The sequence below is a fragment of the Cryptotermes secundus genome, unplaced genomic scaffold, assembly GCF_002891405.2.
Source record: "Cryptotermes secundus unplaced genomic scaffold, Csec_1.0 scaffold815, whole genome shotgun sequence".
NCBI classification, from domain to species: domain Eukaryota; kingdom Metazoa; phylum Arthropoda; class Insecta; order Blattodea; family Kalotermitidae; genus Cryptotermes; species Cryptotermes secundus.
In genome coordinates, this window is record NW_019733329.1 from 488,665 (window position 1) to 504,783 (window position 16,119).

At 41.1% G+C, this 16,119-nt stretch overlaps 1 long non-coding RNA gene across 1 annotated transcript in view; it reads right to left on the reverse strand.

Moving 5' to 3' along the window:
* Positions 1-5,903: 5,903 nt before the first annotated feature.
* LOC117282598 overlaps positions 5,904-16,119 on the reverse strand; it is a 90,426-nt gene continuing 80,210 nt past the window's right edge. The window contains exon 3 of the long non-coding RNA XR_004513400.1: positions 5,904-5,981. This is a non-coding gene — a long non-coding RNA (uncharacterized LOC117282598). The remainder of the gene's footprint in view (positions 5,982-16,119) is intronic.

A 16,119-nucleotide genomic window follows, 5' to 3' on the forward strand; every position in this document is an offset into this window, starting at 1 on the left:
CCTTCGAAACGTTGGTTGACTTTCAACGGTCTACTCTGCGCTATATCCCAGAAGATAACCACCGGTGTCAGCACCTCAAATCCTACAAATTCAAGCAGGTTCAATTGGGTGGAGGGAGTGTGTTACATATGGGAGAAATAAGAAATGCGTACAAAAATTTTCAGTCGGATAAGTCGAAAGCAAGAGACCACATGGAATATCTAAGCGTAGATATGAGGATAATATTAAAATGGATATTATATAAGCCTGTAAATGTGGAATAAATTTATTTGACTCAGGATGAAAGCCTGTGGCTGATTCAAGGGACCACGGAAATGAAAATTCAGCTTCCAAAAAATTAGGTGAATTTCGTGAGTACCCGAGCGACTGTCAGGTTATCAAGAACTCTGCTATATGAAATTAGGCAGTCAGTTGACTGATTACTTAGTTCGTTAGCACTTACGAGGGCTGTCTGTATGACTGAAAAGTGCAGAAGAAGAACAAGAATACGTTCGTGTTGTGGGTTGCATACTCGTATCATAGCCTGAAGTTCATTTTAACTTTCATCCAGACACGTTAATTCAATTTCTCAACTTCTATTCTTGACGTAATGTATAGTTCTATAGTGTTAGAAAGTTGGTATCTCTTTTTTAAGCTCCTGAATGGCTTATATATACATATTCTTCTTGCACGGTGGCAGGCCTGCTTGTGTTGGAGGCTGGGCTGGAATGTTATCTATTGATGGACGTGTATACCCATAATGCCTCTTAGTTAATGTTCCCACATTATCACTGCCAACGCTTTGTTGTGTAATGTAAAACCTAGACTGATGATGGGGTTCGAAAAAGTGACACCATTTTTAATGTTGAAACTGTTGCTTAAGTTTCAAGCCTGTTTATTATGACTTTACTTTTATGTTTCTAACTGATGTACCCTACGTTACAGGGACATAACTCACATTTATAGTAAGGAAATGTAATACAGGTAACCCTCGCTATTTCGGATTAATATGGGCGCAGAGATAATCCGGATTAGTGAAGCGAAAAGTAGCCCTAAAATATAAAGAAATCAGAAGACAAATAAATGGAAAATTTAATAATAAAATTAGCGTTGATGAAAATTATTTAAAAAGTTGCTGTGAAGTCTATATTTTAAAACTACAAAAACATAGTACATTTATTCATCGATAGAAGACTCAGCTCCCTCGTTGGTGTCTCCACCTTATCGTGGTGAGGGGGTTTGAGTATGCCAAGGACCCTGAGAGCTATACCAGCGGTAGCGTAGCTACTGGCAGGGCCTCCCTTGCTGGACAGGTCAAAGGGTAGGCATCAGACGAAGAGAGACACCAAAAACCAAAAACTGATGCCGGAAGCAGCGTCATCAGCAGCGACTTGAAGCACAGAGCAAATGATGCTCGAGATGGTTCAAGTTCGTATAGCAACAGGCGTGACCAGAGTGGTTTGAACGGCTGTTGTACTGCGATGTGGAAAGCAAATGGAAAAACTACCACATTATCACTTTTCCTGGATAGTCTCTTTCCAAAAACAGAGATACCATGTATGCGAGATGTTTCCTCTGGAGACAAACAAACCGGAGGGGCAGATAGAAGTGCCCAAAAGACGAGGAAGAAGACCGAAGAAGATATTTTAACTGAAGGAGAAAGCTTGAGATCGCATTAAGTGGAAGAACTGTTTTGGAAGAGACTGACAGATTACCGATGAATGAAAGAAGACTCAGAAATTTTACGTCTTTTTAAACGTACTATAATATAGGTTTGAAGAAACTATTACGTTTTGTCTGAAGAGACAAGTGACTCATCTTCTTTCTCCTAAACGCCAAGTGCCTTTTTAAGTTATGTATTCAACCGAAAACAGCATTTATCGTTTTTAATAGTTCGATCCGGTTTTTCCAACGTTCAGATTAACTTAAACCAGATTTGTTTTCACTGGCTCTACAGCCCCCTTGGCCCCTGGTCTCTGATTTTTCAGTTTCATAATAATTTTACAGACGATAGGACTCCTTGGACGAGTGATCAGTTCGTCGTAAGGCCTCTACCTAAACACAGAATAAACACATACCAAACATCCATGCCTTGTGTGGATTTCGAACCCACGATCCTGGCTTCCGGCGAGCGAAGAGACTACATGCCTTAGACCGCTCGTCTACCATAACCGGCCTGTAACCGGATTAGCCAGGGTTTTCTGTACTGGAGAATTGTAAAGGAATTAAACATCCCATTGCAATTATGAGCGATGTTACGATATTCGTGTTCAATTTGATAATTTATATGAAGAACTGACGGTTCTCACCCTGTATTCCATCGTTTAAAATATTGTCACGTGTTGGGTATGTCACGCGACAAATAACTTCACATGGCTCTCGGATTCAGCGAATCTTTATTGGACACTCAGTCTTACACACCTTCCAACTGTTATCATTTCAACTGTGTTCGGCGGCGGCTATCTTCCAACTGTCTTGTATGGCGGCTATCTTCCAACTGTCTTGTATGGCGACTATCTTCCAACTGTCTTGTATGGCGACTATCTTCCAACTGTGTTGTTGCTGTCATAGTCATAATCATAGTCACAGTCACATTGCGACTGACGGTCAGCCAGTCAGTAAGTCATGGTGTCGAGCACCCTTCTGGGGCTCATGACCAGATATTTATTACTGTTTGACATTTACGGTCTTGATTTTGTGTGGCGCCCTCTCTGACGAGAGGACGGGTCTGTCTTTTGTATATGCTGCTGGCCCTTGCCAGCGCAGTCTTTATTGGGTCCGAGTCCCTTGGGACTCGTGACCGTATTTTACTGTCTCAGAATTGAGACTTCCCTTTTCGTCGCCTCTTACGACTCGCAGGGTCACGGTGGAGGTATTCGACCCCGCCTCCACACTGGTGTGTTGTTGCTGTCAAGTCAAAGTCAAAGTCTCATTGCGACTGACTGACAGTCAGTAAGTCTTGGTGTCGAGCTCTATCTGGGGCTCATGACCAGATATTTACTACTCTTTGACAGTTACGGTCTTGTTTTTGTGGGGCCCTCTCTCTGACGAGAGGACGTGTCTCTCTTTTGCATATGCTGCTGGCCCTTGCCAGTGCAGTCTTTCTCGTGTCCGAGTCCCTTTGGACTCGCGACCATATTTTACTCTCTCATATTTGAGACTTCCATTTTTGTCTCCTTCTACGACTCGCAGGGTCACGGTGAGGTATTCGACCTCTCCTCCACACGGGTTTTCTCGTGTTGTTGCTGTCTGTAGCTCTCGGCTTATGTAGGTGTTCTGAGGACTGAGTAGAGGACACCCCTCGCCAAGGTTCGATCTCACGTGTTCGGCAATCCGTTGCTTCGGGAACGCTCTTTATACGCTGGTAAGTATTTTCGTCTCATCCGTTGTTACTCAACGGCCTTCTGTTGTTCGTCTCCATGGAAACGCGTTCGTTGTTTCTGCAATTCCTACGCAACGGCCCACTGTTATTGCGTTACCATGGAAGTATCTACTCCAAACACGTTACAATATTAATTCGTTCCTGGTTTTATTTGAATGGAGTTTTATTATTAAACAGAACGTGAATAGTCAGAGATAACAGCAGTATTGTCTAAGGGAGAGTATAAACCCTCCCCTTTCTAAGCACTTCCCATTATTTCCGTTTATTTTCAGGAAGCTGTAAATTCATTATCTCAAGGAGTACAACAGAAAGGCATTCAGAATTAGCGACGCGTATATTTTGTTTTTCTAAGCTCATTGATTCACAAAAATGTGCCACGAAAAATGGTCCTCGGGAGTAGAGAAACGTTCTTATTTTTAGTACTGTGACGTGCCGCCTGAGAGCATACATATAGAAGTTGGAAAACAATAGACGTCCATTGCCGGGCAACGGCTCAGTGAACGATCTTCCTGCGGCAACCAGTGATATAGAAATGGAATCGGCGTATTGCCACTTGGGCAGTACGCTGGATGCCGTTACATCGGAAACCCGAAACAGAACCCTTCGAGAAGGTGTCTTCTAGACCGTCCCACCACCGAAGATAAGAGCGGACTCAGTCAACAGAGCTGAGAGCTGAGGAAAGTGAATAGAGAACAGAGAAGCAGAAGTTAAAGAACCAACCAGACAGAGAGGGCAGTGAGAACAATGAGGGAATAGTTCTCAAGGAGTTCTAGGTGTGGACTGTGGAAATCCAATGTAATTTTAATCGAAATACCCAATAAATTCAATGATCAAATCTATAATCCAAAATTATTAGTGACCAGTTCTCCTCCGCTACACGTGACAGTGCTTGAAACAAATAGCTTAGGGGGTTGGGCGTCTAGATCATCTAGTGAAGTCTATATCACCATGCCAGGTTTGGCTCAAGTATGTTCATAGATCTGGAAATTCATAAAGAGCGAACAAAGAACACATACGGAACTTACAGGGCTGCAGGGCTTCTAGCCTCAAGCTGGAAATGTGAATGTTATGAATCAATAATATTCGACATTGAAGTCCAGGGTTCGTCTCTGCGACATGGGTTGTACCTGTAGATTTGGAGGATGCGCTCTGGCAGAACACTTGTGTGCCGTCAGTTGGGCACACGTGTTCGGCAACTGAGAGGTAGCACTTCTGGTATCCCCCCCCCCAAGTTATGGGGGCATTAAGGGTGTTTGAGAACAGGGTGTTGAGAATATATGGACCGAAGAGAGGTGAAATGACAGGAGGCTGGAGAAAACTGCATAATGAGGAGCTTCATAACTTGTACTCTTCTTCGAGTGTAATTAGAATGATCAAGTAAAGGAGGATGAGGTGGGCAGGGCATGTAGCACGAATGGGGGAGATGAGGACTGCATATAGGATGTTGGTGGGAAAGCTGTAAGGAAAGAGATCACTGGTAAGACCAAGGAGTAGGTGGGTGAACAATATTAAAACGGATCTTGGAGTGACAGGATGGGATGGTATGAATTGGATTGATATGACTCAGGATAGGGACCAGTGGAGAGCTCTTGTGATCACGGTAATGAACCTTCGGGTTCCATAAAATGCTGGGAAATTCTTGAGTAGCTGCAGAATTGGCGGTTCCTCAATGACTCAGCTTCATAAGTAAGTAAGTAGGTAAGTAAGTTAAAAGGGAATCTGCGAAGAATTCTCATTTTAAGGAGCGCATTATATGGTTGTCTGACAATGTTTTCAGAACAGATTGTATAGCAAACTTGTACTAAAAATGCCATTGCACTAATAAGAAAAAAAAGTAGGGTGCCCATAAGAGCTGGGTGTATGGGCGCGAGAAATGATGCCAATGTATGGGGTGGGTGTTCACGAGGGGGTACCTTGAGTGACGTATTACGTGGATCTGTATAGTACATTATAGTAGGGCTAGAGTAGGACTTCCGCATGCGCGAGATCCTGTGCGCGCCCTGCAGACAGTTTCGCACTCTCCCCCCACCACACCGTCCTAACCGTTCCCCTTCTTTCACTCCGTCTGCGCGTTAGAATTGCAAAACCCGAATCCGCCAACCACCGTACGCGTCTGTGGAATGGACGCTCGGTTTTCGACAAAAAGACTGGTTTATTAAAGAGACGCCTTGTTGGGCTTTAAGATCAAACTCAGAGGCAGTGTTAAATAAATGGTGTTGCTTCATGTCTATAAGGACTAGTATTGTATAGCAAAGCAAGGAAGGTATACACCTGAGGAACCAAGTATAGAAGTCTTTGTTTATATGAAAGTGAGCATATGTTGTCGGCCATCTTTGCTGAAAGGGGTGAACTATGGGTGTAGGGAGCTTGCGCAAGTGTGGTAGATGGTGCGGTAGGGGTAGAGGGGTTTGAGAGACTGGCCGAGATGATCTTCGTAAGGGATGGTGTGGACCACTCTCTCAAGTTCTCGTGTTCAGTTGGGTTCTCTGTTCTGTCTAGACATCACCACTCCTACTGAAGAAGGTCCTATTTTTTTATCCTTTAGGGGTTAAAGACTTGGCAAAACATCTGCCTACTACGATGCGTACAACTCAACCGACGGTTTTGTTCAGCTTCACTTCTGGTGAGAATTCAGTGTTTGTTACTGCATCTTTGTGCATGTTTGATTGTGTTGTGATAGTTTCGGTTCAGACCACTGCAGAACCAAGTTTGGAACCCAGGCGTGGGCATCCGAAATACGGAGATGTCTGGACGCAATGCATAGTTCAATGAATACAGATCAGACTATTAACACGTTCTTGTCACAAACTTTTTCCTTCTGTACGTCTATCTACCCTGAAATGTGATTCAGTTGGTTAGTAAATGTGAAGTTGTAATGTCTGGGTATAGAACAGGGTCGTATGTCGAGCTCTTAACATAAATTAAGGATCCTTAACACAAGCTACGAGCATTATCTTAAAATATCTCTCATACTAATAAAATATACAGTTCAGCACAATTCAAGTTATATATATATATATATTTGTAAAAGCTGGCCATATTTTTACTTTATATGTTTTGTATTGTGTTGTGTGGCAATATTTGCTATAATATGAGGTTTGTTTTGTTTTGTAGGTAGAAGAGAGACACGAATGTTCTAGAATTACTTGTGTTATTAATTAACAATTTACAGATCTCCATAATTAATGAATATCCAATAAAACTTAATGTAAACAGTTTTTGTTCAGTTTTAATAATAATAACAATAATTCAATTCAGATCGCGTTTATTTAGGTGGAAACTTAACAGCGCAGAGGCAAATTACAATGTTAGCACCAATATATAGAAACAAAAAAGAATTACGAAATATGACAATCTAAATTAATGGTAATTCCAAGAAAAATTAAAGTTAACATTAACGGCTGAGAAAAATAAAATAAGTAAATTTCCACTGGTTATGTCATTATCTAGCGAGAAAGGACAATGCACGTACATACACACATAGAAGTTAGTAATAATAACAATTACTAAATTAATTTTTACTTATTTTTGTGCTAACATAACATCCAAATAATAGTAACAACAACAATAATAGTAATAATTATAATAATTCAGTTAAAATCCTCATTTCTAACTTCCTAATTCAAAATCTACAAGCCCAAATTGTAATCTCGCTCAAAAGAATAAAAAAAGCGAAAGCGATACATATATAACAAAACAATAAAATAATAATAATTGTAATACGAATAATAATAATAATAATAATAATAATTTTAGAAGCGAACGGAACACTGCGAAATATTTATTAAACTGAGTGAAAAAGTCTGATAAATTTTTGCACTCTTTTTCAAACTTGAATAACACATAACTCTATGAGAATTACACCGTACAAAATCGAAGGAAAAAATCATGAAAGTTTTCATACTTTTACAACTCTTGTTTGACGGAATTCTCGTATTTATTTTAAAAGTTACATGGATATGAAAATTAAGTTTTAAAATAAAATAAATATATGTAATATTCTAACGATTAATATACGTTTGGCATACAAAATATTAAATATAGAGTTGAAATTTTTACATTTTCAGCGGCTTAGTCAGTCGAGATTTTAATTTTTTTTTAATGAATGCAATCCAGCAGTTTCCCCTCAATGTGGAATCAGAGAGCATTTAGTTGAGAATTTCTGAGTGGCATTCGTTTTAAAGCTGTGATTATCTCACCTAGAAGTGCACTAGTTATATTTACTGGTGCTGCAGACCAGATATTGATCACTCGCTTTCGCAGCACTACATGTGCGGTAGCTACAGTCAGTGTCAGTGACGTAGCTATAATCATCTCGTATTCTGCAACAGTACCAAACCGAAATTACATAACTAGTGACAAGTGAAACAATAAATCATATCAAGGTTGTGATTCGGGAATAATATAAAAATAAATTCTTAATTTTACCCTAGGCATAAGTGGAGAATAATATTAGAATTAATCTTAAAGAGTTAGGATAATTGTGAACTAGATTCATCTGGCTGAATGACGGATTTTGTAAACGCGTTAATGAACTTCATATGAACTGCATATTTTAATTGTACAAAATAACAACCTTTGGAAAAAGAAGTTTTATATCATTATTGAAATAAAAATTTGTGTTTTTTTATGTTGTCTTGTGTATGTATTTCGAAATACATAATTTAAATTAAGTTGTCGCAGTCGTTGTCAGTTTCTTACTGAGGTTTATTTTCATGCCCTAATAATGACTACATTGTGAATTTCGCATGCTAATTAATCGTATAAACGTATAAAGTGCAGTATTTAATGTGTATCAAATGCTTTAAGGTTAAAAGAAAAATGCTAATTAATGCATGTATTTATTTTATATAATGACTAGATAAACGGCGATCATTTTCCTGAACATCATCAACAGGTTGGCCTTTGTAATGGAGATGCATTGTGTTTTCTATGTGGTAGAAACTGAAATTTAAATATTATTTAGAGGAATTCAGGAAACTTTTAATAGCTCGATCATCACAATTATTCCTGCGCACTCAGACTAGTGAGCATGAAATAGGGGCTCCGGTCTAGAAAACCGAGATTAAAGGCCGTGGGGATCCGTTTCGCTGACCACGTGACATCCTCTATCCGCAAAAGTTGGCACTAACTTCACCGGCAAGTGGCGGTCGCTCGGTCGGTATAGTTCGCTTGCGGACTACAGGCCACGGAGTTCATTTTACTTTTGTTTCTATTAACTTTAACCTTGTTGATGTGATGTGATTAAAAGAGGTAAGAAATTGATAGAGATAAATTATGATATTATCCTTATTTTCTGGCTCGCAAGAAGCACGGGAAACTTATATTTCATTCAGTACTGTCACTGCATGAACATGTCCGTGAAAGCGTGTCATATACATAACTGGATTTGTCTTCTTATCTCCTGCGTTATCCACAGTTTACAACAAGACGGGTCAACAAACAGTGTCATTATTCGAGGCTGTTCGTCCGTGCGTTAAACACAACAATTACAGTGCTTCACTAAATTAAATAATGGTTAAATATATTACAGACAACCTAATAATAAGGGGACACCCGGTAGCATAGTTGGTTAAGGCACTATGCTACAAACCGGAAGGTCGCAGGTTCGCATCCCGATGAGGTGGGTTTTCCAATTTACCTAATCCCTCCCTATGCCCCTGAGGTCGACTCAGCCTCTAACAGAAATGAGTGCCAGAAATCTTCCTGGGGGTAAAGGGGGCCGGTGTGTGAGGCTGACAAACTTACAGCCATGTGTGAGCCGGTTGTGTACAGAAAATAGGGAGCCTCGACGTGTCACGACCCTGTGGTCCTCTACGGCCTGTTACAGGGATAACTTTACTTTGTTACCTTTACCTTATGTTAAGGGAGAATGAATCGTCTTTACACGAACTTCTCGTTTAACAAGCGTTCAATTAACGAATTACTTATCCTTTTTTTCTGAATTAATAGCAGATTAAATTCCGGGAATATTTTAAATCACTTAATTCAAAATCCTTTGTTTTTGTTCTGCTAAATTAAAGCGTAAAAAATAAAATGTAGAAAACTATAATTTTGCCTATAGTTTTGTATGGGTAAGAAACTCGGTCTGTCATATTAACTGAAGAATATAACGAATAAGGCAGTGAGAAAAATATTGGTGTATTGCTTAGTTTAATCTTTGATCTTGAAGATGAAGGCGATTAATTCCCTCGAAACATCGGGCTGTCTCCGAACCACACGGCGTAACGGTCCAGAAGACCGCAACTGTTCATAGTTACTTTTTTGATTGCTAGTGGGGTGGGACTAAGTCCTTGTACTGCGGCTACTTCTGGCCTACTGTACCAGCCCCAGATGATAGTTGAGGGTGATTGTGGAGCAATTGGTGGAATGAAGATTGGCAGGGGAAACCGAAGTACTCGGAGAAAACCTGACCCAGCGCCACTTTGTCAACCACAAATCCCACTTGACCAGACCCGGGATCGAACACGGGCAACCGCGGTGGGAAGCCAGCGACTAACCGCTTGAGCTATGGCGCGTTCATAGTTACTTCGTGAGAACTTCTTGTGGAGTCGCGAACCCCCTCCCCTGCTTGTTAGAGAGGGTGGGGACGTGTCGGTACGTGTGGCAGTGCAGGTGACCTAACTGCATTTACCTCCACAGCGGATCTGCACTGTGCCACTATCAACCTTTCCGCTCCATGTTGCGCATTAGCGTTGTGTAACAAAGCGCAGGGCGGCCAGTCCCTGCCGCCTGTTAGGGACTGCTCATGTGTTGAGATAATGAGCGCGATAATCGAGATTATTATCCAAACCGATATCAGCCATTTCGGACGAATTCCATTGACGCACGTGAAACTGGAATGTATGAAGTTCCCATCCGTTACAGTTATCATTAGTTCATGCCAGTTGTTATAAATCGTTACAGTCAGTCTGATGATGCGAGGATCAAGGTTCGATTCTCATCACGCGTAAGAGATTTCGCTCTTCACCACAGCGTTGAGACCGCCTTTGGGCCCTCTCAAGCGCACTATACAATCCCTGTGACAGGCCGTGGAGGCCCATATGCTTCTCAGACGTCGAGGCTCCCACATTTTCTAGACAATCGGCTCACAGATGGTGGTGAGGTTATCAGCCTTACACACCGGCCGCCCTTTACCCCCAGGAAGATTCCTGGTACTCATTTATGTCGACCCCAGGATCATAGTTCTGCTGGAAGGATTAGGTAAATTGAAAATATCCAATGGCCTCATCGGTAACCGAACCAGCGACCTTCCGTCGAGGAAACAGCGTGAGCAGTGTGTGGCACATAACTGAATTGAAAATTCTGAAACTGCTGCGTGAAATACCACATTTTAAAAACAGAGCGATGGCGTGCATGAAGAAGTTCTGTAGTTGTTGCTCTTTGCACAATAATTCTTGTGTGAATGAAGGAACAGGCGATAAGATGGAGGACACGTGTTGTGGCCCTCGGTCAGGAAGGAAGGAATATTGAAGCCGTCCATTCTGGTCGGTTGATTCAGCCATAAATTAGTCAGAGGCTGAGCTTCGATCGTTCGCCCCTGCAGTGACTTGCCTCCCAGGCTGATCCTGTCCACGCATCCTTCGTATTTATGAGTCCTTTCAGATCTTGAACGCAGGATCGTGCGGATGAGGACAGAATGAAGGATAAAACGATAATATGAAGGAGAAGAAGTAGAGAGAGAAGTGACGGAAAATACAAAATTAAGAGGAAAAGAGAAAGGGAATAAAACAGAAGGCGAAGAAGGAATAGAAAGTGAAGGAAATGAAGCAAGAAAGTAGAGGAATGAAGGAGAGTCAGAAGATGGAAAGAGAGGATAACGAAAAGAATGGGTAGAAATAAAGGGAATCTGAAGATAACAGAAAGAGTTAAGAGAAAAGGAGAAATGAGATAAATTAAGGGAAAGAAGAACAAAAATTAGGAAAACAAACAAAATGGCGGGAGAAGCAGGATAAACGAAAAAGAAGGAAATTAAGTTGAAGAATAAGATAAGAAAATAAAATTGCTCTTCATTTATTCTTCTTCCATAGGCATCAGACGAAGAGAGAGACCGAAAAGCAAAAACTGATTCTGGAAGCAGCGTCATCAGCAGCGACTTGAACCACAGAGCAAATGATGCTCGAGATGGTTCAAGTTCGTATAGCAACAGGCGTGACCAGAGTGGTTTGAACGGCTGTTGTACTGCGATGTGGAAAGCAAATGGAAAAACTACCACATTATCACTTTTCCTGGATAGTCTCTTTCCAAAAACAGAGATACCATGTATGCGAGAGAGGAGCGGATAGAAGTGACCAGAAGACGAGGAAGAAGAAGTAAGAAGATGCTGGATGACCTTGGGGACAGAAGAGGATGTTCTCATTTGAAGGAGAAAGCTCTAAATCGCATCAAGTGGAGGAACTATTTTGGAAGAGACTGTGGACCTGTCGTCTGACAGATTACTGATGAATGAATAGAACGACAATCAGCATTGGGGTACCTTCAAATGGACCCCAAAAAGACAAATTTGTTGTCACGGTTTTCATTCAATGCCAGTAATTCGTGGAGACTTTCTGTTGTCCACAGCTACGCTGGGGCCCACCCAGCCTCATAGCCAATGAGTACCGGGGGCGATTTCCCCGAGGGTAAAGCAGTAGGGGCGAGAAGTTGACCACTCAGCTCCATCTAGTATTGAGGTCAAAATGGTGGAGCTATGCCTCCATTCCCCAAAATGTCTTCATGGTGTGGTGCTTAATTAATTAATTACAGGGACAACTTTACCTTCTGCATTTTTCAATTGACGTAATCCTTCCAGCCGCACTATGGCCCTGGGGTCGACTCAGCCTCCAACAGAAATAAGTACCGGAAATCTTCCTATGTGTAAAGGGCGGCCAGAGCATAAGGCTGACATCTTCACTGCTATCTGTGAGACGATTATCTAGAAAATGTGGGAGCCTCGACGTCTCATAAGCCTAAGGGCCTCGTCGGCCTGTTACAGGGATAGCTTTGCCTTTACCTTTTGATTTATGGCGACCCCCTCCATGAAAAAAACAGCATAGGTTGTGTCTCGAGGAAAATTACGTTACGCCCTCTCTATGACAATGTCTTTCCCACGAATTTATACTTACTGCATCATAGCCTGAATTTTTCTCTCTTTTACCGATTTGGAACACTATTTCTTATTCTTAGGTTGCTTATTTAACTACGATATCAATATTTAATACTAATTCATAATTCGGTGAGGTGTCTCGCTCGGTATAGCCGAACTTCGGATCCGAGGTTTGAACCAAAGACCTTTCGAATGCGAAGCTGGAGCTTTCACTTTCAGTGACTGCATTATGGTCTCCGTGACAAAACATTGCCTGTGGTCCATACACTCCCTTGTTCGTGAGCCGTCACAACGCCTTCTAGGTTTCGTTCGCACCAAATATTATACAGGATGTTCCAATTTTATATATGGTGTTTCATCGCGTTATTTAAATATTCCAGGAGCTTAGTGACAGTCTGAAATGTCGTATGCACATGAGTGTCATCATCAACGACAATAGAGCTGTTGGTACTTCATGTATATGCATGAGTTTTACAAGTTTTATATCTGAAACTTCTCTGACAGTACGTCACAATTTGAATGGCCAACCTTACAGAAAGAAAGTCTCTGTTTTCAGCGAGATATCCGGTACGGAGTTTTGGTTAATGTCTTAACTCGATGTGTGGTGTAACTTGAGAAGTCTTTAGTCTAGTTTTGCGCACGTTAACGCTGAGAAATATCCAGATATCTCTTAGCTACATGATATTCTGGTATAGTAACTTTGTGTTCGAATACTCACTACATTTTCGTAGCTGTCATTTTATTAAGCAGTCAGAATTCACTGTATTTTTTTAAATGGCTGATTTCATTTTAAATTCATCCAGAAAAATCATCGAACTTTAGATTCTGATCTGTCTTGATAAGAAATTTCATTTCCTCGAGGAAATTTTCTCGTAAGTAACGGAGCTGGATACGAGGCGTTGCGCATGTTAAAGAGGAAATCGAATTATGAACTGCAATATTTGAATTAAAGCAGAAAGCGTACTTTGCGCACGGCACTGTCGAGTGAAACACAAGGAAGCTTGTTGCCTTCGCTTCGCTTCGCTGTTGAGTGCCGAGTCGAACAATAACAAGAATCCATCTTGCTACTATTCCAAATCTTAAAATTTGATAATGTTATTAAAGACAAGGAAGTGTAATTATTATGTAGCATTTGTTTAACATTTCACTTGCGTTTTAAACAAAGCAGGGAAGGAAGTTTGGTTTTCACGAGAACATTGCTGACGTAATTGGCACAGTTCTGACAGCTGGTTACACGTATCTCTGAAATTAAGATTTCGAACCCCTGGAGGTGCTTGACGCGGACGCCTGCTATACTCACTTGGGTTTCCTCCGTCCCTCCTGGTAAATCCCGCGATAGTGTTTCTATGAGACTTCGACAACTCATTTTAAATCCATTTTCGGTTCATCGTCCTATCGTTTGCCCCTATAGAGTCTGTCACGAAGTATCGCTGAATAGCCCACTACGTCCGCCGTCTTATGGCCGTATAGACGGGCGCTGTTTCTCCACGCAAATACTTAGTACCGAGTTCAGTGCGTAGATATTCGGTTTCTCCCTGATAATTATTATTTCACCATTGCTCCAGACTCATCTATCGCTGCACGCGGAAGTATCCAGAAGCCCTGACCACGCAGCACGTTATCATATCCTCGGATTTTATGTTGGACGTTTCGTCATTGCCCCAGCACTTCACTGGTTACAGAGTGAGGAAGTTTGTTTCTGATTTCATTATTGAATTTATTTTGCCCGATATTTTTACAAGTTACTTTTAAAACCCGTAGATGGCCCAATCAGGAAGGTGGTAAACTTGCTACAACCACCACCACCATAGCAACAAAAATTACTACTACTACCACTACCACCACGACCAGGATTACTACTACTACCACCACCAGAATTACCAGAAATATACTTCTACTACACGCCTGACAACAGTACATTATATCCTTTGCTGAACAGCGATGTGTTTTCTGTGGGTGGTCCGTGCCAATGCAATGAAAACTGTTCGAGGAGATTGGACAGGAAAATGTCGATACGGGAGAAGACCAAGGGGAAGATCAGATCAGTTATCAGCAAGAGAAGAACCGACAGAAATCTCCTTGTGGCGTAGTTACAAGGAATATTAAAGTGTGATCATTGTTCGCAGATACGAATTTTTATAATTATCGTGTGTGATAATTTTCCGTAGTTCCGCCTGGCGTAATTTTCCAATAAACAGCTCCGTCAAATCCGTAATCCGTTAATTATTTGTCACGGATACACGGACACGTGACCCTAATATGCCATGAAGACATATGGGGGACTAGAGGTATAGCTCCACCTTTTTTTACCTCGGCGCTAGATAGAGGAGAGTTTTGAGCGTACAGAGAGAATATGAGAGAATTTTCTTTTGCCTGGAGCGGCAGGCAAGTGTTACGTTTTAGTTGTGAGTTAAAATCATGCAGTAATGAACATTCTCTGTGGTCAAAATTATTTTGTGTAATTTACAAAAAAAAAAAAAACATGAACTAAGAGACGTTCAGTAATGACGTAAATATTTATGGACAGGACGATAACTGTAAATCCGAGATAAAAAACAAAATGCAGAAACCCGTAATGCGGGAGGGAGAGAAATTTGGAACGCCCCATTAGTTATATGTCTGTCATGTTGATCTGGGAGTTTGTATTTAATTGCTTATTCCATTATACGATGTAATGATGAATTCCCTTAATGACTGTATATCTATCACTGATTTACCGTTAGTATCAAGGGCAATTTAATATAATGAGTCTCAAAAACCATGGAAGAGGGCTCAGACACAATAATTTATTATAAATAGAATAATTGAATATATGTGGAATTTTAATTTATACCTACCATCTACAGTTAGTACTAAATGTTCTATTACAGTCTGAAATTCTCTTTTGAGCGTGAATTGTTTTTATATGTTTATTTTTGGTCACAGAATAAACAGCGGTCATTTATTTGTAACCACCATGAGATTGCAGCGGAAACGCTCATGTTTCCTATGAGAAAGGGACTACATTTTTTAATGTCGCTATTACCCATTCAGAAATCTCATCATGTGATATATCAGCTTTCGTACTAATCAACCTCCCATTCTTTCCCTCATATTCCTTTCCAGTCCTACGTGTTATCGAATGATGCGTCGAGGCCGAAGTTTGACTCCATCTCTCACGAATAACACTCACAAATAATCAGACGGAAAGAGTGCCCTTTATGTACTCTACTGTACTACACGTAAATGTAAAGTTGTCCCTGTGCTTAACTAATTAAACACTATGCCATTAAGACGTATTGGGGAGTGGATGTATAGATCCATATTTTCTTGACTCAGCACTAGCTGGAGGCGAATGGTCAGCTTCATGCCCCAGCAGCTTTACCTCCAGGGAAAGAGCCTCCGGTACCCATTGGATAGGAGGTTGGGTGGACCCCAGAGCCGGTCTAGACGACGTGGAGAAGAGAAAATTCTTGACCCTGCTAGGACTCGAACTCCTACCCCTCGGTCGTCCAGCCCGTATTCAGTCGCTTTACCAACTGCGCTATCCCGGTTCATAATAATACTGCATATATCGAGATTAGAACATTATTAGTATTCACAAAGTAGACACGATGCTCCGAAACACTCTCGTTGGTGACTTAATTTTTAACTTCCGTTCATGCACCATGTTAACGCTCGACAGATCGTTGCT